This window comes from Gopherus evgoodei, chromosome 7 (genome assembly GCF_007399415.2).
Source record: "Gopherus evgoodei ecotype Sinaloan lineage chromosome 7, rGopEvg1_v1.p, whole genome shotgun sequence".
Lineage (NCBI taxonomy): Eukaryota > Metazoa > Chordata > Testudines > Testudinidae > Gopherus > Gopherus evgoodei.
The window spans coordinates 19,647,279-19,671,390 of NC_044328.1; positions in this window are offsets into that span (position 1 = coordinate 19,647,279).

Genomic DNA, 24,112 nt, shown 5'->3' on the forward strand with positions numbered 1-24,112 from the left:
TTACATCTTTCCCACATCCGTCTGCTCAGCTACTTCCATCTCTTCCTCCATTTGTTTTGCACTTGCCTGCTCAGTTCCTTTATTCCCTTCAGCCACCCTTGACCTCCCTAACACTCTAAAAATCTTCTGTGTATTTATGACATTCACTATTTCATGTCACTATTTCAATATCTTTCTTGTTATTTGTTCCCTATTGACCTAAGTAGTTCACTAGACACAGTAAAGCCTTCTTAACCTAGGATCTGATTCTGCCACCATTAGGGTATGTCTACACTGCAATTAAAAACCTGTGGCTGGCCCATGCCAGCTGACTCAAGCTAAGGGGCTTGGGCTAAGGAGCTGTTTAATTGCAGTGTAGATGTTAGGGCTTGGGCTGGGGCCCAGGCTCTAAGACCCTGTGATCAAGTCCCCAGGTTTGGGCTGCAGCTCGAGCGTGAATGTCTATACCACAGTTAAACAGTTCCTCAGCCCAAGCCCCATGACCAATGCTTAATTTGTGCCAGGACTTGCCAAGGCTGAGCCCTGGCATCTGTAGGCTCGGCAGTCTATAGCCTGAGCACCTCTGGGCTTGCCACATCAATTATAAATGTAAAAAAAATTGCTTGTGCCCCGAGACCTAATTGCTTGAGCCCCGGCACCCCTTTCATTACAAATTAAACACTGCCTGTGATCTCAAGACAGCGTCAGATTTTTAATTGCAGTATAGACATACCCTTAGTCATGCTGAGATTTCAGTTACTTGTAGTTTGGTAGCTTTTATTGCCAGAAACCTTTCTCTTTATCTCATGGCATTGAAGAAATTATTATTAATTATTACTAATAAGACCCTGTAGTTCTGCAATGTTGCCTTTCAATGCCTTCTTTGTTCCATTTTAGGTCATGACTCATTTTAGAGGTGGGTGAGGTAATATCTTTTACTGGACCAACTTCTGTTAGTGAAAGAGACAAGCTTTCAACCTTACACAGAGCTTTTCTTCAGGTCTGGGAGAAGTACTCAGAGTGTCACAGCTATGTACAAGGTGGAACAAATTGTTTAGAATAAGTAGTTAACACATATTGTAAGAGACCATTCAAGATGAGGTGGCCAGTTAACACCTAAGAGTATAAGAATGGGCATAGTGAGTCAAACAAGTGGTCCATCTAGCCCAGTATCCTGTCTTCTGGCCAATGTCAGATGCTTCAGAGGGAATAAACAGAACAGGGCAATTATCATGTGATCCTTCTCCTGTCATCCAGTCACAGCATCTGGCAGTCAGAGAACTAAAAAGGGTGGTCAGTGGGATACAGATTATTGTAATAAGCCATAAACTCATTGTCTGTATTATGTCCATGATTTGTAGTGTCTAGCAAAATTATGAATTTAAACTCCCATGCTCATCTTTTGAAGCTGTTGTACAGGTTTCCTTTGAGGATGAGCAAAGAGGTCACATATGGAGTGACTGCTTTGTGAAAAGTGTTTGACCGTGGGTGAGATGGTGTTTTTGTCTTTTATCATTTTTCTGTGTAAGTTCATTCAAGTGTAATGATTATCTGGTTTCACCCACATAATGGTTACTGGGATATTTAGTGCACTGGGTGAGGTACACCACATGTTGTGTTAGGCATGTATGGGACCTTTGGATCTTGAAAGGTGTATTGGGGGGTGGTATTGATCATCATAGCAGTGGAGATATGTCTGCAGGTTTTGCAACTGTTCTGGCAAGGTCTGGTGCTGCTTTGAGTTCGTGTGTCCCAGTCTGTGGGGAGTTTACTTTGGACAGTAAGCTTGGCAAGGTTGGGGAGGTTGTTTGAAGTCCAGAAGAGGAGATTAAGGAAATATTTATTTCAGGATGTGGTGCCCATCAAGTATGGGTTGTAATTGTTTAATGATAGACTATATGGGTTCCAGTGTGGGTGGAAGGTGACAACTGGGGGTGTGTGGTTGGAGAGTTTTTTTTTCCTGTATTGAAGCAGGTTCTCTTGGGGTATTTTGGTGGCCTGTTCCATGATGCAATCTACTTCTGTGGTGGAGTGTCCTTGTTTGGTTAAGATTTTTTTAGTGTGTTATGATGTGTATCCCGGACTGTCATCTCAGAGCATATTCTGTGGTATCTGACGATGTGGCTGTGGATAATATATCTATGAAGGTACGTGTGGTGATCAGTAGGTTTCTTGTATATAGTTATCTATAGGATTCCAGTGTTGACATGGATGATGGTGTCCAAGTTGATGCTGGTGTGGGAATGTTCTAGAGAGTGTTTGATGGATGGGTGGTGGCTGCTGAAGTGTTGGTGGAAATCTGTGAGGGAGTTTATCTTGTCTGGTCAGAGGATGAAAATATCATTGATGTATCACAGGTGTATCATTGGTTTCATGGTGTATTTGTCCAGAAATTCTTCCTCAATGCGGCCTGTGAGAAGGGATATAGGGGAGCTATCCTAGTATCCATGGCCGTTCCCATGGTTTGGACAAAGTGTTTGTTGTTGAATGTAAAATTACTATGGTTGAGTATGAAATGGATGAGTTGGGCAATTCTGTTTGGGATGGATATCTGAATGTTGTCCACTGTTTTGTAGATATTTGAGGCAGGTGGTGACGTTGTTGTGAGTGATGTTGGATTATTTTGTGGTGACAACCATTGTGGCAAGGATGGTGTTCAGAGGGAGGTTGTTAATGTTGCAGAGTTTTTGGAGGAAGCAGGTTGTGTCCTGAAGGAAGCTGGCACTTTTGTGTGATGAGTGGTTTGAGGATAGTTTGCCTGAGTCTTGCTGTTCCTTCAGTAAGAATGTGATAACCAAATATGGCAGATCTGCCTGGGTTCCCTTGTTTGTATATCTTGGTAAGGGTGTAAAGGTGCCTGGGGGATAAGGCTGTAAAGTTTCACTTGGAGTTGTTTGGGGAAGTATTTGATGATATCTATAAATTCCTGGGTAATATGTGGTATGATTGTATATAGGGCTGTCAAGCAATTAAAAAATTAATTGTGATTAATCACACAAATAAAAAAAATTGCGATTAATTGCACTGTTAAACAATAATAGAATACCATTTATTTAAATATTTTTGGATGTGTTTTACATTTTCAAATATATAGATTTCAATTACAAAACAGAATACAAAGTGTACAGTGCTCACTTTATATTTATTTTTGATTACAAGTATTTGCACTGTAAAAAAACCCACAAGAAATAGTATTTTTCAGTTTACCTAATACAAGTACTGTGGTGCAATCTCTTTATCATGAAACTTACAAATGTAGAATTATGTACAAAAAAAACTGCATTCAAAAATAAAACAATGTAAAACTTTAGAGCCTACAATTCCACTCAGTCATATTTCTTGTTCAGCTGATCGTTCAGACAAACAAGTTTGTTTATATTTGCAGGAGATAATGCTGCCCACTTCTTGTTCAAAATGTCACCTGAAAGTGAGAACAGGTGTTCTCATGGCACTGTTGTAGCTGGCCTCACGAGATATTTACATGCCAGATGCACTAAAGATTCATATGTCCCTTCACACTTCAATCACCATTCCAGAGGACATGCGTCCATGCTGGTGATGGGTTCTGCTCGATAACAACCCAAAGCAGAGCGGACTGACGCATGTTCATCTTGATCATCTGAGTCAGATGCCACCAACAGAAGGTTGATTTCTGGTGGTTCAGGTTCTGTAGTTTCCTTATGGGAGTATTGCTCTTTTAAGACTTCTGAAAGTATACTCCACACCTCATCCCTCTCAGATTTTGAAAGGCACTTCAGATTCTTAAACCTTGGATAGAATGCTGTAACTATCTTTAGAAATCTCACATTGGTACCTTCTTTGTGTTTTGTCAAATCTCCAGTGAAAGTGTTCTTAAAATGAACAACAGTGTGCTGAGTCATCATCTGAGACTGCTATAACATGAAATATATGGCAGAATGGGGGTAAAACAGAGTCAGAGACATACAATTCTCCCCCAAGGAGTTCAGTCACAAATTTAGTTAACACATTTTTGTTTAATGAGCATCATCAGCATGGAAGCATGTCCTCTGGAATGGTGGCCGAAACATGAAAGGGCATATGAATGTTTAGCATATCTGGCAGGTAAATAGCTTGCAATGCCAGCTACAAAAATCCCATGCGAATGACTGTTCTCACTTTTTGGTGATACTGTAAATAAGAAGGGGGAAGCATTATTCCTGTAAATGTAAACAAACTTGTTTGTCTTAGTGGGTACGTCTACACTGCAAAGTTGTTGACAAAACTTTTGTCTTGCATAGGTACTTAAAAAAGCTCCCCTGCGAAAGACAAAAGTTTTGCCGATGCAAGTGGCAGTGTGAATGCAGCTTTGCCAGCAGAAGCGCTCTCCTGCCGACAAAGCTAATTCCGCTCATGGGGCTGGAAGTATTTTTTCGGCAAAAGTGTTGACGAAGTACCGACAAAGCATTTACACATGCTGACTTTTAGAGACAAGGCTGTGTCACTAAAAGCTGCATGGTGTAGACAAGCCCAGCAATTGGCTGAATAAGAAGTAGGAATGAGTGGACTTACAGGCTCTAAAGATTTACATGGTTTTGTTTTTGAGTGAAGTTCTGTAACAAAAAAATCTACATTTGTAAATTGCACTTCCACGACGACAAAGACATTGCACTACAGTACTTGTATGAGGTGAATTAAAAAATACTATTTCTTTATCATTTTTACAATGGAAATATTTGTAATCAAAAGTAATATAAAGTGAGCACTGTACACTTTGTATTCTATGTTGTAATTTAAATCAATATATTAGAAAATGTAGAAAAATCCAAAATATTTAATAAATTTCAATTGGTATTCTATTGTTTAACAGTGCGATTAATTGCAATAATTGTTTTGTTTTTGAGTGCAGTTATGTAACCAAAAAAAATCTACATTTGTAAGTTGCACTTTCACAACAAAGAGATTGCACTAGGGTACTTGTATGAGGTGACTGAAAAATACTATTTCTTTTGTTTATAATTTTTACAGTGCAAATATTCGTAATAAAAATAATATACACTTTGATTTTAATTACAATACAGAATACAATATATATGAAAATGTAGAAAAGTATCCAAAATATTTAATAAATTTCAATTGGTATTGTTTAACAGTGCAATTAAAACTGCGATTAATCATGATTAATTTTTTAAAAATTAATTGCATGAGTTAACTTTGATTAATCAACAGCCCATATTATACAGGAACTCCTTACTTAAAGTTGTCCTGGTTAACGTTGTTTTGATGTTAAGTTGCTGATCGATTAGGGAACATGCTCGTTTAAAGTTGTGAAATGCTCCCTTGTAACGTCCTTTGGCAGCCGCCTGTGAGCAGCCCGTTGCAGCTAGCTGGTGGGAGCTTGGAATTGGGGTGGACCAGCAGCCTTCCATCAGCTCCTACAATCAGCTCCCCACTCCCCTAAGTTCCCTGTGCAGCAGCTGTCCCTCGCCCCACTGCCATGTCCTGCTCCTGCCCTCTGCCTTAGAGCTACTCCCAGAGACTCCTGCTTGCTGTACAGGGGGAGGAGGGAAGAGGAGGGCTAATGTCAGAGTGTCTCCCCTTCCCCCCTGCTCCTGCACCCTGCTTACCCCATCTTCCATAGAGCAGAGGGACACAAGATAGACGGAGGAAGCTTCTAGGCAGTAACTGCAGGTCTCAGGTCTCAGCAAGCTAATTTAATTAACAAAGCAGTGTACTTAAGCCTGGGGCCAGCTTCTTAAAGGGGAAATCCACAATTTTTTCTCTCACACACAGGGTGTGTGTCTCTGTCTGCCCTCCCTCCTTTCCTGCTGCCTTGTACAGTGTTGTGAGAGTTAACCCTTGAGGGCTCAGTCAATTGCTAGTTCATTTAGCAGTAAAGCATCCCTGGGAAATATGCCACCCTCTGACTCCTCCACCTCAACCAAGCTTCACAATCATCATCACTGTGTACAGGGCCGGCTCTAGGCACCAGCCCTCCAAGCATGTGCTTGTGGTGGCACTTTCTAAGGGGCGGCACTCCGCCCCTTCCCCTTTTTTATTTATTTATTTTTTTCCCTTGGAGCATCATTGCCGGGAGCCGGCCCTGGCGCAGACACTCGCCTGAGCCGGGATCCAGGCCCACTTCCCAGCCCAGCGGCGCCCTGCACAGCCCACTCGGAAACGCGGTGCCGCCGGAAGTGTCCCCAGCTCCTCACACATTCCGGGAGCCCCTCTCACCGCAGCCGCAGCCCGGGTTTGGCTCCCCCTCCGTCCCCGGCTCCTCACACGCTACGGGAGCTCCTCGCACAGCCGAGCCCGGGCTGCGGCGTTGGCGAGAGGGGCTCCCAGAGTCAGGGCCGCCCGGCCTGGGGAGGCGGGGGGCAAGTGGCGCAATTTTCCACAGGCTCTGGGCCCTGCAGAGTATGTCGGATGCTCCCTCCGCCTCCATCTTCCCCCATGCCCGGTGTGTCAGCTGGTAAGGGGACGGGGCTGCAAGCTGCAGCCGAGCGGCTGGAACTCAGACCCCGCTGGAGATACCACGCCACTGCAGCGCTGTCGGGGAGAGGGGGTAAGTGGCATGGTAAGGGGCTGGGCTGGAGCCGAGCATCCCCTGACCCCATCCCCCCCAGCCCTGATCCCCAGCTCTGAGACCAGCCCCTCTGAGCTGGGCACCCTCAACCCCATCCCCCACAGCCTTGACTCCCAGCTCCGAGCCCAGTCCCTCTGAGCCGGGCACCCCCTGACCCCATCCCCCCCACCCAACCCCCAGCTCTGAGCCCAGCCCCTCTGAGTTGGGCACCCCCCACAGCCCTGACCCCAACTTCTGAGCCCAGCCCCTCTGAGCCGGACAACGCCCAACCCCATCTCCCCACAGTCCTGAGCCCAGCCCCTGTGAGCCGGGTACCCCCCAACCCAGAGCCCAGCTCCCCACTCAGCCCTGGGCAACAGCAGCACCACCCTCAGGCAGTGACAGCTCATTGGCACCAGCCCTCACCATCACCCAGCAACAGCTCATGATGTAATTGCAAATGTAGACATACCAGTAAAGCATTTAATGTTTTTAAATCATGTATTTGGTGTATTTTCAAATTATTACAAATTAATTTTTGAATGTATTTCACTAGTTATTTTTTACATTTCCAAATACACGTTACTATAGTATTGCAACTTTTTTTTATGGAAGGGGCCCCGTAAATTGCTTTGCCCCAGGCCTCCTGAATCCTCTGGGCGGCCCTGCCCAGAGTGTGTGAGGAGCCAGGGAGGGAGGGAAACAGGGTCCCCTGAAGCCGAGCCCTGGCTGCGGTGGCAGCGAGAGGGGCTCCCGGAGTGTGTGAGGAGGTGAGTGGCCGGCTGGGCTGGTCCGTGCTGAGCAGGTAGCCCTGCAGCCAGAGATCCTTGCCTTCCCTCCCACTGGGGCTGAGCCAGGGCACTGTGAGGCTGAAGAACATCAGGTCCGAGGGGCTCTCCAGGTCCTCGGCTGCCAGCATGTCGGGGGTGAGGGCGGTGAGCATGAACTGATCCACGTTGGCCACCAGCAGTGCCGCGAAGCCCAGGGAGGGGGCCATGTTCTTCCCACAGCCACGCCGCCTCCTGGAAGTACTCCCACTCCGTGCCGCCCAGCAGCTCCACCTGCATGGGGACAGAGTCGCAGCTGGGCCAGGGCTCGGCTGCAGTGTGCTGGTAGCGGATCCCACATTTGGGGGGAGGCCCAGAGCTGGGGCAGCAGGGGGTGTGAGTTGGGGGGGATTGGTGGGCAGGAGGGGGAGCTCATGTCTGGGGGGGGACAGCCAAAAAATTTTTTGCTTGGGATGGCAAAAAACCTAGAGACGCCCTGACTGTGTATCAGTATTAAATTGTTTGTTTAAAACTTATACTGTGTGTGTGTGTGTGTGTGTGTGTGTGTGTGTGTGTGTGTGTGTGTGTGTGTAATATAGTCTTTTGTCTGGTGAAAAAAATGTCCCTAGAACCTAACCCCCTCATTTACGTTAATTCTTATGGGGAAATTGGATTTGCTTAACATCGTTTTGCTTAAAGTTGCATTTTTCAGGAACATAACTACAATGTTAAGTGAGGAGTTACTCTATAATATTATCCAGGAAATTCATATTTTCAAATATGACATACAATAATACTTGTGCAAATGCGTAACCACTTGTGCATCTGGATTTACTGCCATTGCTTGATAAGTTTAATATATTTATGCACAGAGTCTAACCAACCTTCTGCATGGCTTATCTGATTTGCATGCTCAATAGTAGTAATTTGCATTATAACACTGTTTGTATTGTAACATTGTACTATAATTATACATTGCACTGTAACTGTACCAGAATTGCATTACATAGCACTGTAACTACACTATAATTGTTACAGCAGTTTTTCATGGAGTCTTCAGCATGCCATGGTACCAAACTTCTCTGACCCAGGCCTGGTCTACACTATGAGTTTAGGTCGAATTTAGCAGCATTAAATCGAATAAACCCTGCAGCCATCCATACAACGAAGCCATTTTTGTTGACATAAAGGGCTCTTAAAATTGATTTCTATACTCCTCCCCGATGAGGAGAGTAGCACTGAAATCGACATTGCTGGTTTGAATTAGGCTTAGTGCGGATGCAATTCAATGGTATTGGCCTCCGGGAGCTATCCCACAGTGCAGCATTGTGACCACTCTGGACAGCAATCTGAACTTGGATGTACTGGCCAGGTAGACAGGAAAAGCCCCGTGAACTTCTGAATTTCATTTCCTGTTTGCCCAGCGTGGAGAGCTGATCAGCACAGGTCACCATGCAGAGCTCATCAGCACAGGTGACCATGCAGTCCCAGAATCGAAAAAGAGCTCCAGCATGGACCATACGGGAGGTACTGGATCTGATTGCTATATGGGGAGATGAATCAGAACTCCACTCCAAAAGACGGAATGCCAAAACGTTTGAAAAAATCTCCAAGGCCATGATGGACAGAGGCCACAAAGGGATTCAACACAGTGCCGCATGAAACTTAAGGAGCTGAGACAAACGTACCAGAAAGCCAAAGAATCAAATGGATGCTCCAGGACAGAGCCGCAGACATGCCACTTCTACGTTGAGTTGCAGGCAATTCTAGTGGGGGTGCCACCACTACTCCACCTCTGTCCGTGGACTCCGATGATGGGGTACTCTCAGCCATGCCTACTGGGCTGTTTGCCTGTATCTGAAAAGAAATCCTCCCCGCAGTTAGCCAAGTTGGGAGGGAGGAGGCGGGGAGGAGGGGCATTAGTGCTGAGCTGTTCGCATTTGGGTAGCAGGGATCTTTCCTGATACCAGCCATGCGGTGCAGTGGAGGGAGGGTTAAAGCAGCTATCCCAGAGAAAAGGATGCGGGGGGGGGGGTAGTTTGGTTTCTGCTGCTGCACATTAACATGAAAACTGCAGCCCTAAATGGACAACTCATTGGGCTTTGCTTAGTATGGGAAAGGAGGGCGCTGCTGTTATGAAGGTTGCAGAAGCCGAAAGACTATGGCTTACCACGGCCGCCTGCAGGCCAAATTCTGTTGCCTGGTGTGTTTGATCTCCAACACCAAAGCCGCAGGCACTCAATATACGATGCAAAAAATGACCTTGTACCAAAATCACGTGTTAGGTAATGTGAATAGTGTTGTTCACCTTGAAAGAGTATGGCCATTGTTCTGTAAAATGTATGTTTTTAAATACTTCTCTCCATTCTCTTGCTCTTGCAGCTGCAAATGTTTCAAGCCTCCCTCCTCCGTCCCAAAGTCCATCTCAGGTAAGGCGGCAAAAAAACCACATGCATGATGAAATGTTCTCTGAGCTCATGCGGGCATCATGCACTGAAACAGCTCAGCAGAAAGGGTGGAGGGACACAATAGCACAGGACAGGAAAACGGCCAGCGAACGTGAGGAGAGGTGGCAGCAGGAAGATCAGAGGAGGCAGGACACAATGCTGGGCTACTGCGGGAACAAACAGACATGATCCAGCATCTGATGGAGGTTCAGGAACGTCAGCTGGAGAGACTGCCACTGCAGCCCCTGTTTAACCACCCTCACTCCTCCCCAAGTTCCAGAGATGCCTCCTCACCCAAATGCCCAAGAATGCGAGGAGGAGGGGGGTAGGCTCCAGGCACCCAACCACTCCACCCCAGTGGACAGAAGGCTGTCATTCAACAAGTATTGAAGTGGCCTTTTCCTTCCCTCCTCCCACACCCCACGCGGGCTACCTTGTGAGTTATCTCCCTATTTTTATAATCAATTAATAAAGAATACATGGTTTTAAAATGATAGTGACTTTATTTCCAAGCTGTGATCGAAGTAGGGAGGGCGGTTGGCTTACAGGGAATTAGAGTCAAGCAAGGGGGCGGGTTTTCATCAAGGAGAAACAAATAGAACTGTCACATGGTACCCTGGCCGGTCATGAAACTGGTTTTCAAAGCTTCTCTGATGCACAGTGATACACAACAGCATCACCTTTCCTTGCCTTGCTGATGGCAGACGGTGCAGAATGACTAGTACAGGGGCGGCTCTAGCCATTTCGCCGCCCCAAGCACGGTGGCATGCCGCGGGGGGCGCTCTGCCGGTCGCCGGTCCCGCAGCTCTGGTGGACCTCCTGCAGGAATGCCTGCAGGAGGTTCACCTAAGCCGCGGGACCAGCAGACCCTCTGCAGGCACGCCTGTGGGAGGTCCACTGGAGCCTCCTGCCGCCCTCCTGGTGACCGGCAGAGTGCCCCCCGTGGCATGCCACCCCAAGCATGCGCTTGGCGTGCTGGGGCCTGGAGCCGCCCCTGGACTAGTATCTGTCATCGTCATCCTGTGGATGCTCCTGGCTGGCCTTGGTGAGGTCGGTCAGGGGTGCTTGGGCAGACATGGGTGCTTCTGGTCAGCCTCGGTGAAGTCGGTCGGGGGCATCTGGGAAAAAATTGTGAATGACTTCAGGTCATTCTCTCTTTAAGTTTTGTGTAATGGAGATTCAGTGCTGCCTGAAATATCATGCAAGCTGGAGGCTTCTGCCTCAGGCTGCTCTCCCAGTCGGCAGCACCGCACGGTTGCGCCTACCCCAGCCTACCCCTTGCTCCCATGGCTCATGAAGCCTGGACAGTAGTAAGGAGCTGAGCAAGTGCAGAATGGTGGTTCATTCTACTTCCTTGTAAGCCAACTGCCCTCCCCTCCCCTCCCCCCTTAGACAAAACTTAAAGAAGAGAATGACATGGGGAGTCATTCCCATTTTTGTCTGCCTAAGCGCCACCGACCGACCTCACCAAGGCCAGCCAGGAGCACCCATGACAGCAGCAGACAGTACAGTATGACTGGTAACCGTCTTTGCCAACTTGCAAAGGCAAGGAGCTGTTGCTGTGTAGCACTGGAGTACCACGTCTGTCAGCAGCATCCAGTAGACATACGGTGACAGTGAAAAAAAAGGCTGAACGGGCTCAATGCTTGCCGTGCTATGGCGTCTGCTCGGGCAATCCAGGGAAAAGGGCATGAAATGATTATCTGCTGTTGCTTTCACGGAGGGAGGGTTAACTGACATTTACTCATAACCACCCGTGACAAAATTTTGGACCCATCAGGTATTGGGAGCTCAACCCAGAATTTCAGTGGGCAGTGGGGACTGCAGGATAGCTACCGCAGTGCACCACTCCAAAAGTCAATGCTTGCCACGGTACTACGGACACACACTGATGAATTCATAGAATATCAGGATTGGAAAGGACTTCAGGAGGTCATCTAGTCCAACCCTCTACTCAAAGCAGGACCAATCCCCAGACAGATTTTTGCCTCAGATCTCTAAATGGCCTCTTCAAGGATTGAACTCTCAAACCTGGGTTTAGGAGGCCAATGTCAAACCACTGATCTATCCCTCCACCCCAATGTGTTTAGTGTGGATGCATGCACTCGACTTTACACAATCTGTTCTCAAAAATCGACTTCTTAAAATCAGAGTAATTTCATAGTGTAGACATATCCACAGTCCCTGGGAGCTAACCAGGTGTACCATGGCTGAAGCAAGCACTGTAGGTGCTTCAGTTGCTAAAGGTCTTTGAACTTGAGTATCTGACACACTCCTCCCACTGCCTCTAATACCATGCTCTTATCAAAGTGCCAGAAACCATGCCTCTCCTCATCAGCTGCCTCCAAGTGCCACAGAATCTCTCATAAGACCTCCAATGATAGGCTTATTTGCAGACTATTTTTCAGCTGCTCTGTGTCTGCATGCTGCATTGAGGGTGTAGTCCTCTGTAAACAAGGGAGACAAAGCTGGAACTCCAGTGGGGTGGGAAGTCTGATTGTGTCTGAGTTTGTAGTTGTTTTATTTAATAAACACTTCCTGTTTAAGATGGCATTTAATTCCATGTACTATGACAGACTCAATCTTGTAGTTACTATGCCAGCAAAACTCTTGAGTCCAAGGACTGTAGGACCAGTCCCTTATTTAGTAGTCTGGGATGATTATTAAGTCTCATACTGCTTCTCTGAAGCCAGAATAATGAATTTATTAGCATGACTGTAACTGGGTGGCATGCACCTTTAAGGACCAGAAGCCTTGTGCCAGTCAGCCTTGTTCCATTAGCCCCATCCTGATACACCTGTGAAGGGTTGATTATTGGAGGAAGGAAGTCCAGCAGAAGGGTGCTGGCTTGAGAGGAGACCACAAGGCAGACAGAGGCCTGTGGAAGACTCCATCTGGTAAGGTGTGTGAATGGCTGCTCAGAAGAGAGCAGGAGTGACCTAAAGGATCCCATGATGGGTTAAGGGGAAAGAGTGGACCAGACTTGGGAAGGGCTGAAAAACTGTGTCCAGCTTGGAAACCGGAAGACAGACAGAACCTCAGAGAGATGCCCAGCTTGAGGCAGTGGTGGAAGACTCATTTGTGTTTGTTTTCAACTTTATGTTAATAAACCAGACCCCAAGAAGGGCTATTGTTATTGGACTTGTGAAAGCCTTTTGTGAGTTATTGAGGATTCCAAAAGGGAAAACTGAGACAGGATGCCGCAGAGCTGCCCCAGCCCACATTCCCAGTCAGAAACCTGGCTCAAGCCTCTACACAATACTTTTAAGCTTTGCTGCAGAGTGTGATGAGCCTTCCAACTGATGAGTGAAAGCATGAGTCATTTCTATTTTCTGTCACCCATGACAAAAATAGGATTGATAGATTCAGTCATTTCTTCATTATCCCTGTCTGAACTGTAGTCAATCACATTTATAAAAAAAAGGTAAGATATCTTTTATAGACCAGTCAGCAACCACAGAATCACACTGGGAATCTGTAAAGGCTCTCAGCATAGTAAAACTGTACAGTCAATTTTACTGTGACTTTTGGGACTGTTGTGACCTAGATACCAGGGGAACAAGAGATTGATACAAAGCCCAGTGAAAGCAATGGAAAAGCTCTGTTAACTTCAATTGATATTCTATCAGGCCCCAACAAAATCAGATTTCTGCCTGGTGCATTTTGATATACCACAAAGGCCTGTGATGAAGCTGGTCTCAGCAGCCCTTAAAAAATGTATATGTGACATTAATTCATTGTTGTAAGTAACTTTCTAAGATGCTTCCTTATCCATATTTGCCTAAAAATTCAGTTAGAATGTAATGGTAACTGGGGAAGGTTACATCTGCAAAGTTACCTCATTATACCTCTTCAAGTCTCTTCTTAAAAAGCTCCTTTTGCTGTGATACCCACAAAAACCAACAATGGTTAGCAACTGGTATGATCAGATCACTGTGTATCATGTCTTATTGTTTTCTTGTGTTCCCCTGTATATTGTTTTTTTGTGTTCCCCTGGGTATCTATCTGTAGCCCTCTGTTGCCTCTTGTCTTATGCCTAGATTATAAGGTCTTCGGGTTAGAAACCAACTCTTTGTTCTGTGTTTGTACAGTACCTAGCACTATGGTCCATAACTGGGCAGTATCACAACACAAATAATGAGTAAGAAGCTGACAACAAGTAGGTCTTAGCTTTGTTTTAGAGAATGAGCCCCTCATGAAAGGCATTGATGTTCTCAGATGAAAAGCATTAAATGCGAAGTATTATAGTCTACAGCTGTAAATTTCACAGTCTCTGAATAGCAGGGTTTTTCTGCCACTGTAACATTATTCTATCTTTTTATAACATGTTTTGTACAGGGGTGGCTCTAGCTTTTTTGCCGCCACAAGCACAGCAGGCAGGCTGCCTTCGGCATGTCCCTGGTCCCGTGGATTTGGCGGCTTGCCTGCAGGAGGTCCACCGGTCCCGCGGCTTCGGCTTACCTGCCAACGAATTGCTGCCAAATCTGCAGGACTGGCGGACCTCCCGCAGGCACGCCGCTGAAGGCTCCCTGACTGCCGCCCTCACAGGGACTGGCAGGGCACCCCACATGGCTTGCTGCCCCAGGCACATGCTTGGTGCGCTGGTGTCTGGAGCCGCCGCTGGTTTTGTATAGATTGGATAGTAAACTGGTAATTTACTTCAAAGAGGTGTATATACTTCCTGTACTGATAAACCACGAATCATAGGCAACATCCTCAACTTGTATAAATTGATTTAGTGCCTTTAAAACCAATGGAGCAATATTGATTTACATCAGCTTAAGACCTGGCCCCATATTTTTTTGTATAATCAGTGAGGAATGTAATATAATGAGCTTCTAAAAGTGTAGGTATAGTCTTGAAAGTGACTTAATCAATCTGTAATCACACTGTTATATTTAATTTCCTTAATTCCAGATCAAACCTGTTCTATTTAGGAACAAATGCCATATTTGTAGTTTTTTCTGTCCTGCTTGTAAACTCAACCTGGGCTCTAAACATTAAGCTGTGTCTTTTCTGGTTCATGCCTCACCAGTCAGAAGAAAAACAGATTCTGCATTCAGAATTTAAATAGCAGTGACGACACACAAGTCACAGTAGACTCCAGTTCCCTCTCCCAGGATTTTGTTGGCTCTGTAATGATAGGAGTAATAAATAATAGAAAAGCCAGAAAAGCATCACTAAATCAAGTGAACCAAGCTTCAATAGCTTTGACTATACTGTGGCTGTATCTATAATAAACTACTTGTGAAATTCTCCCACTATTGCTACAACACCAGGAGCATTCAGGTAAACTGGTCACCAGCATGTTTTTTTTTACCACTGCATCATATCACCTTGTAAAAGAATGGTGTTGCCCCTGGAGCACCAAATCATGGGTAGACATGGTGTAGCAGTTCTTGCCCCAGCTGGCACCCCATGATGACATCCACTTTGGGCTTCTGGTTGTTCACTCTCCCTTAATTTAGCCCTCCAGCCCGGTCACAATTTAATTCCACCCTTTTCAGGTTAATAGGGAGTCCAACAGAAAACAATTCAATTTAACAACTTTCTCAGGGCTCACCAATTTTAAACCAGAAAAGCTCCCTGCTTCCCAAATGAAACAAAAATGCTGATTTTCCCACTCCCCTGCAAAGTCCTTGGTTACACTGGTGAAGGAAACCAAACTAGCACTTCACTTGCAAACTTTAATGTGCTACTTCTTAAGCAGTACTAATATATATAGGCCCCCATATAAGAAAGCCCAAGGGTCTGCCCAACTCCCATTGACGTCAATGGAAAGACTCCCACTCGAGCCCTAATTAGGATGATGTTCCCTCAGATTTGTGCATAATGACAAGACTAAGCCTTCACTGGTGTCTCACCACCCCGCCATATTAGATGCTGACACTCGTATGAAATGCCAGGCCACACTACTGTCCATGTCCGCATACATCAAATCACCCCTTCTTGTTAAATAACTCCTTTCCCACTCAAAAAGAGGATGGCCATAATTTGGATTATTTCTTACATGATGAGATTTTTACCCCTAATTTGAGATGAACTGATACAGTTGAACTGATACAGTTTCTTTTCATTTTTACTAAAACCATCTGCAAATACAGTATTAGCATTCAATCTAGCAGTCACCAGGATAGAAAATGTGACATAAAAGCTTTCTCCTGCTCGGAATATAGATTGTTTAAATATATAGCACCGGAGCATGCAGTGATGCCTTATATGCAGCTTCCTCCTCTCCGCTCTGTCTATTATTTATATTCATAGGTATAGGCCTACATGCATAGTGCGTGTTACACAAAACTATCGTGGAATGGCTTGACATGCAGCTTTCTATATAGAGTACAAATCAGTGAAAGAACCAGAGGTAAGAGTCTCATCCCTGCTGCAGCCCCTTTACTCTGTGTAATAGGGCCAAAGTGATGTGAAAGAGCCTTTAAAACCCCAGTTCTGGCTGGGAAGTTTGGATAACAGGCTACCTCCAGAGGACCCCCAACAAGCCCTAGCATCAGTGGTGAGCTACGGAGCAGGTGGTGGGCAGGAGAGTTTGTTGAGGATAGGGCAGTAGCAGAGCTTTGTAAGTTAGGTTGGGGACCTCTCCAGCCCTCAGAGCAGTTCAGGATCAGAAAGCACACACGTGCCTTACCTGTCCTCCTCCTGGCTCTGAGTTCTATATTATGTCTCTTAGAGGTGCCACATGGAATCTCACTCCAGCTGTCATGCTCAATCAGGATCTCCCTCCTGGCACCCTGGTGAAAAAAGACATCAGAACAACTCCAAGTCTCAGAGTCAGTTTCATTGCAGTGTATATCAGATATTGTATATTTCATTTTAATAAACATTCTTTTTCTAGTAGAAAATCTCATTTTTGTAGTAGTCACTATTATTCTTTGCAATCATATAGCACTTTTTCATCTGTAAATCTCAACGCCATTCACAAAGGTAGGTATGTATCATTAATCCATTTTACAGCTAATGAAAATGAGGCACAGATAGGTGATGTGGCCTGCCCAAGGCCACACAAGGTGTCTGTGGCAGAGCCAGGAATTTAATCCACATGTTGAGACTGAATCTTAGCCATAAGTCCATTCAAGCATTAAGTGTTGACTTTCACTTAGACATTTTACTGCTGAATGTAATAACAATAAAAGATAAAGCAACACTCTAAGTTGAGCAAGTGGCTGCAACAATGATAAGAAAACTACCTGAAAGCTCTCTGGGCAACTTGCATATATTTCAGTACAGAATATGCCCTTCATTCAAGCAGTGAATAAACCTTCATCTTTTAAATGTTGGAAGTAGAGGGGCATAACCCTTGATCAAGAAAAGATTTTCAAACTTTGTATCAAAAATAGTCTTTAAAGAAAATTTTCCCAGCTGTTAGCCAGGATGACTCTTGGCTAAAACAGAAAAGAGGGTAGCTTGTTTGTTCTTTTAAAAGCATAAATATTGTGTCAAGCAAACCACAGGAAGAAAGCTAGGAATGTAGTTTGGTAGTTACTGGAAAAACGATCCAGATTTTTTCAGTTTAAATTACATGCACATAGGAATGAAGAAAATATCTATAAGAGAAATATTTGCGGGGAAAAATAAAGCATGTAAAGGGCTCTTTTTGACTATAAGCAAAAGAAAATATTCAAATAAGACTAGACACTCAAATGACTAGGGAAAAGATTGTAAGTAGGAAAGAGGACAGGAAAGGAGCCTTGACTGAACCCCAGGCTGGTATCAGCATCTAGTGAGAAAATGACAACATACTGATTGGTCTCAGATACAAGCTTACATGCATACACAATTTTACTAGAAATTGCTACTGTTATTCACTTTTCCTATTAAAGTAAGAATACAGCATTAGTCACAAGAAACAGCCATTACAAATACTTTGCCATAACATTGTACTGACAGTGTCTAAAAACGTAACTGCATGAGGATTTTTCTTCTGAGTGTTACAAAGGGGATCAAAATTAGCTTCATAATGAAACCTTAGTTGCAAGTATGGAGATACCACCTCCTTTCAGACCACACACCTCTGCTGAGCACTGACTAGAACACTGGTCCTACTATTTCAAAAACACACCCCTTCTTTTGAGCCTAAGGAAGAGTGCTGTTAACTATCAGTTTTAGAATGACCCTTATGCTTTTTGTAAGAGCATAAGCAAAGGCACATATAAATTTATACTCAGGCTCCTACCTACTCCCATTGAAATCAATGGCCAAAATTTCTACTGGAATCAATTGGAGCAGGATTGAATACAAAACTAAACAAGCTCTTTTCTAGAAATACTGCTGCTGGATGCATTTTCAAGGAGAGGTAATTATATGGAAAGTGCGAAGGGGTCATAACGACATTTTTGAGGTAGGTTTCAATATATCTGAATTGAAGATTTCAACAAATCGTTGGAAATTGATGAGATTTTTAAGGCAAACAAGCTTTTGTTTGTGAAAACAGTTCTGATAAATTGTAACAGTAAGCAAAACAATCTAGGAGAAGTTCATACAGGACCTGATCCTGATTCCACAAGCTGACTGCATGCATCGAAGCCTTTCTCGGCATAGAGGCCCTGATTTAGCACAGTGAATAACTTAAGCACTTAGCCCCACTGACTTCAATGGAAATACTCTTGTGCTTAAAGTAATGCACATATTTAAATTCTTTGTTGAATAGGGCCAAATGCTTTGCAGGATTGGACCCAGAAAGAAAGGATTTCAGTGAATGCACTCTGTTGTATATTTAGTAATTCACTGGCCTGACTCCTTCCCTATTTTCCACTGTAATGTAATGGCTAGTTGTAACAATAATGTTTTGTTTGCTGCAAAATAATTTCTTAATATCAGTGAAGGGATGTTTTGTTCATAGTTCTTTATTTCTATGTACATGCAAAGTTGTTCAGCTTCTGCTATGGGATAAAGTTACTTATCCAATTATGAAAATGGAATTACAAAGGCTAATAAGCATGCTATTTGGGGATTATTTTCTACCTTTCCACTTCTCCAGATACTGGATGTGTATTAAAGTGTATTTGAGAAGGAGTTTCCCAGTGATGTTAATGTTGGATCTCTTTGGTCTACAGGAGATTTTTCATAACTTTTAAAATATCAATTTTAAATTTAATTTAGAGCAAATTGTATTAAAGTGAAATATATGGCTGAAGCAGCAAATTAGTTGGTATAACTATGTAGCGCAGGGGTGTAAAAATCCCCACCCCCGAGTGATGCAGTTAGACTGACCTAACCCACATTGTAAACAATGCTATGTTGATGGGAGGGCTTCTGCTGTTGACATAGCTACTGCCTTTAGCAGAGGTGAAATATCTATGTCAATGGGAGAGCAGCAAAGAGTCCTGTGGCACCTTATAGACTAACAGACGTATTGGAACATGTCAATGGGAGAAGCCTTCCTGTCAGCAGAGGTCGTGTCTTTGCTGAAGCATTATAATGGCACAGCTACGCTGGTGCAGCTGCGCCACTCCAGCATTTTAAGTGTAGACCTGCCCTAAGTTACTACAGCCTCCTCACGCTGCCCTGTTTGTGGTAGTGCTTCTCCAGAGCACTGCATGTGGTAACCTTGCCCTACTACTCCCTTCCTGCTGTGATACCACCCTCTCACTTAGAGATCACTGAGACCAGTAAGGGTTTCTGTCACTGCTTGCTCTGTAATGTTGGAGTACCACAATGCTGTGCTGCTATCCTGGCTCAAATCTGTTATACCAGGAGTCTGCCCACAAGCTCACGGTCTCATCCTGGCTTCCTCCATGCTTAGTTATCACTTGTAGGGTGATGCCAACAGACCTTCCAGTCCCAAGTCTCCCCAAATCTGTCCCTCCTGAGTTCTTAACTTCCAGACAGTCAAACTTTTCCCTTCTGGTTCATCACCCTCAAAGGTGTGAAACCAGCCCCCCCGATATCAGCTTACTTTGGTCCCCACACTCCACACACTTGGCACAATAGAGACGTGCTTGGGGTAAAAATAAACAAGAGGTTTATTTACAAAAAAACCCACACAGAATCAAAGATGAAATAGTAAGGGATAGCACATCTGTGCAAGTTACACACTGGAAACTTCAAAGTGCTGCCACAGGAACGCTCCCGGGGCATTGCTTTGAAGTGCGAGTGTGGTCATGCTCTCTCCCAGTGCTCCTGGTAATCCACCTCCAAGAGGGGATTAGCTCTGAGCGCTGGGAGCCGCGCCTGTCTACACTAGCGCTTTAAAGTGCTCAGACTTGCTGCGCTCACCCCCCTGAGCCAGCAAGTTAGAGCGCTATAAAATGTAAGTGTAGACAAGCCCTAATACAAGTTACCTATTGCCGTTGCACAGTTTTCCAGAGGGATCCAGAATTCTGCAGACAGCTTCCCGAATCTACAGGCTGTCGCTCAGTTTCTGGATGCCTTTCACGTCAAATCCCTTCCATTTTAAAAATGTTTGTAGGGTTTTTTTTTCTTCAGTCTCTAAAGATACTCAAAGTGGGGAAATCCCCAATTCTCTCAGTGTCTTTCCATTAACTTTAATGGCCCATCATTGTCTTTTCCTGTATTGTATGGATCATTACCTGAATTTGGTTTTGTGTAAACATCTGGCCTGTGGCGGTGTGTCTCTCCCTGTCTGATCACTCACTGCCCTGCTATGAGGTGGAATCAACGTTTTCAGCACAGTTGTCTTATACACAAATACATAAATTCATAACGATTGCATATATACATATATATATGTGTGTGTGTGATTTTTAAGTTTAAAACATTACAAGCTTTCATAAAGACCTTACTCAATAACACAGTATAAAATCAGTTGATTCAATGCTTATTTTAAAGGATTCAAACACCCTGTTCTCCCTTTGTGGTGTCTGGACCCTGATTGTCACATCCCTGCCTCCCCATGTGAGGTCTTGCAAGAGGGTCCCTGGAAGACAGTCTTATGGCTGTCTTTTGTAGCTCCTGTGTCAGGAGAATTCTCTCAGGAGGATGCAGGGGTTTTGGAGCCCTTTTACCACATTTTAGCTCTTTTATGCAGTGTAAAGTGGGTGTAGCAGAGGTCAGAATCTTACCCGTAGGATATGATTCTGATCTCATGTGTAAATCAGCAATAATTTCACTCCATTGCAATAAATGGAATTACACAGGTGTAAAACAGGTATGAGATCAAAATCAGCCCCTTAAACAAAATGTTTTTTAAATCTATCATGTCTCCTCTCTCATTAACAATGTCGTGAAATGGTAGAAAGCACGAAGGTAAGAGTTAAGCAGATCTTCCTATTTAAAATACCGAGAAAATGACACATGCCTGGGCTTGAACAGCAGTTCCTCTCCCAAATCTAGTACTTTAACCTAACTACTAACAGCCAGAATATGGTCCTTTAAGACACTTTGCCCTCCCTTGTTAACAGGGCTGGGATTACAGAGACAACATTCCTTCTCTTCAAGGAATCATTCTGTGTAGAATGAAAGCCTGTAAGTACAAATGCACTGACATATATATGATGAAATAACTCAAGGATAGTAATTGTTTAAAAAAATAGAATGGGCAAACCTGCTATTACATAGCAATCCTCCGCCCAAGCCAAACAAACAACTGTGCTAAACTGACCAGTTATACATGGGTATTGAATTGCTATGCATCCATCATTATGGCACTTTAAAGATTAATAGAACATCCCGAACAATAGGAAAGTAGCAGTGAAAGACTATAAAAGGGTGTAAAAAACAACTCAAAAGAAGTCAGAAACATGAATAAGTTAAAAAACCTAAATAAGAGAAAAACGTGAGAAGGGCTGTTATAATGTTCATGCTTCAATCACATTCACCTATATCTCAGTCATGCAGTTTGCTGTCATCTGCAGATGCACATTGGCTTGACAGTCACTATGCAAGCATTATTAATAAGTAAAGATTTTATTTTTAGTAATAGGAACCTTGAGAAGAGTACGTGTAAAGACTCCCTTTCCCATTGCAATGAGAAGATTCATGAACAATTTCTGCATAAAGGATGACTACAAAAGAGGTCTGTCAGCATTTTACCATGAACTCAGGGACTACTCTGGGAATACCTACAGGCTTTTGAAAGCTATAAATGGCAACATCTGTAGAGAAAAATGAGGGCCTTATAATTCCGCTGGAGAATACAGGGATCAGAGCCACATTCTATACTGAAGTCAGTGTCATAATCGAGTGCAGAAATTGGCCCAGAAAAATTCTGGGAGGTACAGAGTGGGAAAATGATAGATACTTAGCAGAAAAAAAGTTTCCATCCTTCCTAAATAAGGAGTCTTTCTTGGCATATATACTCGGTGAAGCAGAAGGATGGGCAATCATCCATGTGTGAGATACACTTTCAGTATAAAAAAAATGACCCTACATCTTTGCCTTGACACCAATATATATTTTCGGCTTGCTAATTTCTACACGTCATAGCAAAGAATGATGGAAATACTGGCCTCTAATAGAAGCTAAAATATTTCAGTGAGTTCAGCTGAAACTTTAATAATCATGAACCAGTAGCCTACAGTACAATACTGGAAAACTGGAACAATCAACAGTCTGTTACTGAAAGGAACATTTGTATTAAATAGAGGGTTAGCGATGACTATATTTAAGTTTCTATACACAGAGGGTGGTCTTTGAGAGCAAAGATTGATACTTTAATGGTTCAGTGTGCAGACACCCTGTTGTGCCCACCTGCACTGTATGTAATTTGTGGGGGAAGAAAATCTTGCCTTTTTTTTTCTCTTGTTCTCTTCTTATCCGTCACAAGCATTAAGGAAAAAAAGCGTGAAGTTAAAAAGACTCAATAAATATTGTGAGCCTGGGCTCAATACCTCACAACTCCTTTTAAAATCTGTGAGTTTTGTGAGGCTCAAAAATCAGGTATTGTGTGAATATTTCTTTTTTCTGCATTGAATGGACCAAGTTTCAAACCAGAGTAATTAGTTATAACATTTCTGATCCAATCCTGTAGGGATTCTACTCAGGCCGACATTTTCAAAAAAGGCCATTATTTTTATGTTCTCATTCAGACATTGTAAATAAATTCAGACTTTGTAGACACAGCTGCCACTTAATGTATTTTATTACTCTAGCTAATCCCTAAGTGTTTCCTAAATGTAAAAGGGCTAAGAGATATGGAGAGGATTACAGCAAACTTAGAAATACTTCAGAATTTATCTGAAGAAAGGTTTGAAAACTTTAAATAAAGTATTATTACAATACAAAATGACTTCCAAGAGGAAAAGAAAGAAAAAGAAGAAATGATACAGCCTGCATTACATTGGGAACCCCAGGAGAAGAGAGCCTATATGAAGAAGGAAGGGAATGCAGGGCCTGGTTCCCCCACTAACTAGCCCCTGGACTCAGCAAATGGCCACAGTGGCCTGTCTCCTCCTCTGAGGGCATCACATGTAGAAGGAGATCCTGCCACCTCCTGGGAAGGGTGATGGTCTAGGCTGCCCACAGACCCAGCCTATAGCCCTAGTAGTCCATTCGCCCTTCTCCCCCTTCCCTTTCCCCATCCCAGGAACAAATTAACCTTTTGTGGGCCCAGTGCCAAACATATTTGTGGGCCCCCATGGGGTCAATAAAGCATGGCACGGCTGGCAGGGGAGGCAATCTCCAAAGCGAGGGGGCGTCCAGGGGCATGGCATGGCAGGGGTGGCCCCGCTCTGCCCAGCCCAGTGCAAGGGCACTATTTGCAAACAGGCAGTTGCCAGACACACAATGGCCCATCCGGCCCTGTGCTGCCAGCATGCCCTTTCCCCTCGGGAGTGGGCCCAGGGCCGGCGCTACCATTTAGGCAGCCTAGGCAATTGCCTAGGGCGCCAGAATAATTGGTGGGCACCGTTTTGCCGGAGGGGGTGGCAGGCGGCTTCGGTGGAGCTGCCGCAGTGGTGCCTGCGGAGGGTCCGCGGGTCCGCGGCTCCGGTGGAGCTGCCACAGTCGTGCCTGTGGATGATCGGCTGCTTGTGCGGCTCCGGTGGACCTCCCGCAGGCATCACTGGGGCAGATCCACCAGAGCCATGGAGCACCGGACTCTCCGCAGGCACCACTGCAGCAGCTCCAGAGGAGCCGCGGGACCAGCATGCGGGGCGGTGAAATTGCTATCCGCCTAGGGCACTCAAACCCCTAGCGCCGGTCCTGGGTGGGCCCATGCTGCCCCACACATCCCCCACCCCAGGGCTGACAAGGCCAAGGGGAAGCCGGTACAAATTATTGGGGCCTGGTGGTCTGGAAGTGGGCTCAGAGCCTGGCTTCCCCGGCTTCGTTGGCCCTGTTTAGCTGGTCTTCCCTTGCTGGGGGGGCCCAAAATTTTTTTTTCATTGGGGCCTGAACCTGCTCTCTGTAGCCCTGCCCCACCCCACAACACTGGAACACCCCCTTGATTCCCTCTGGCCAGAACCCCCCTGGACCCGCTA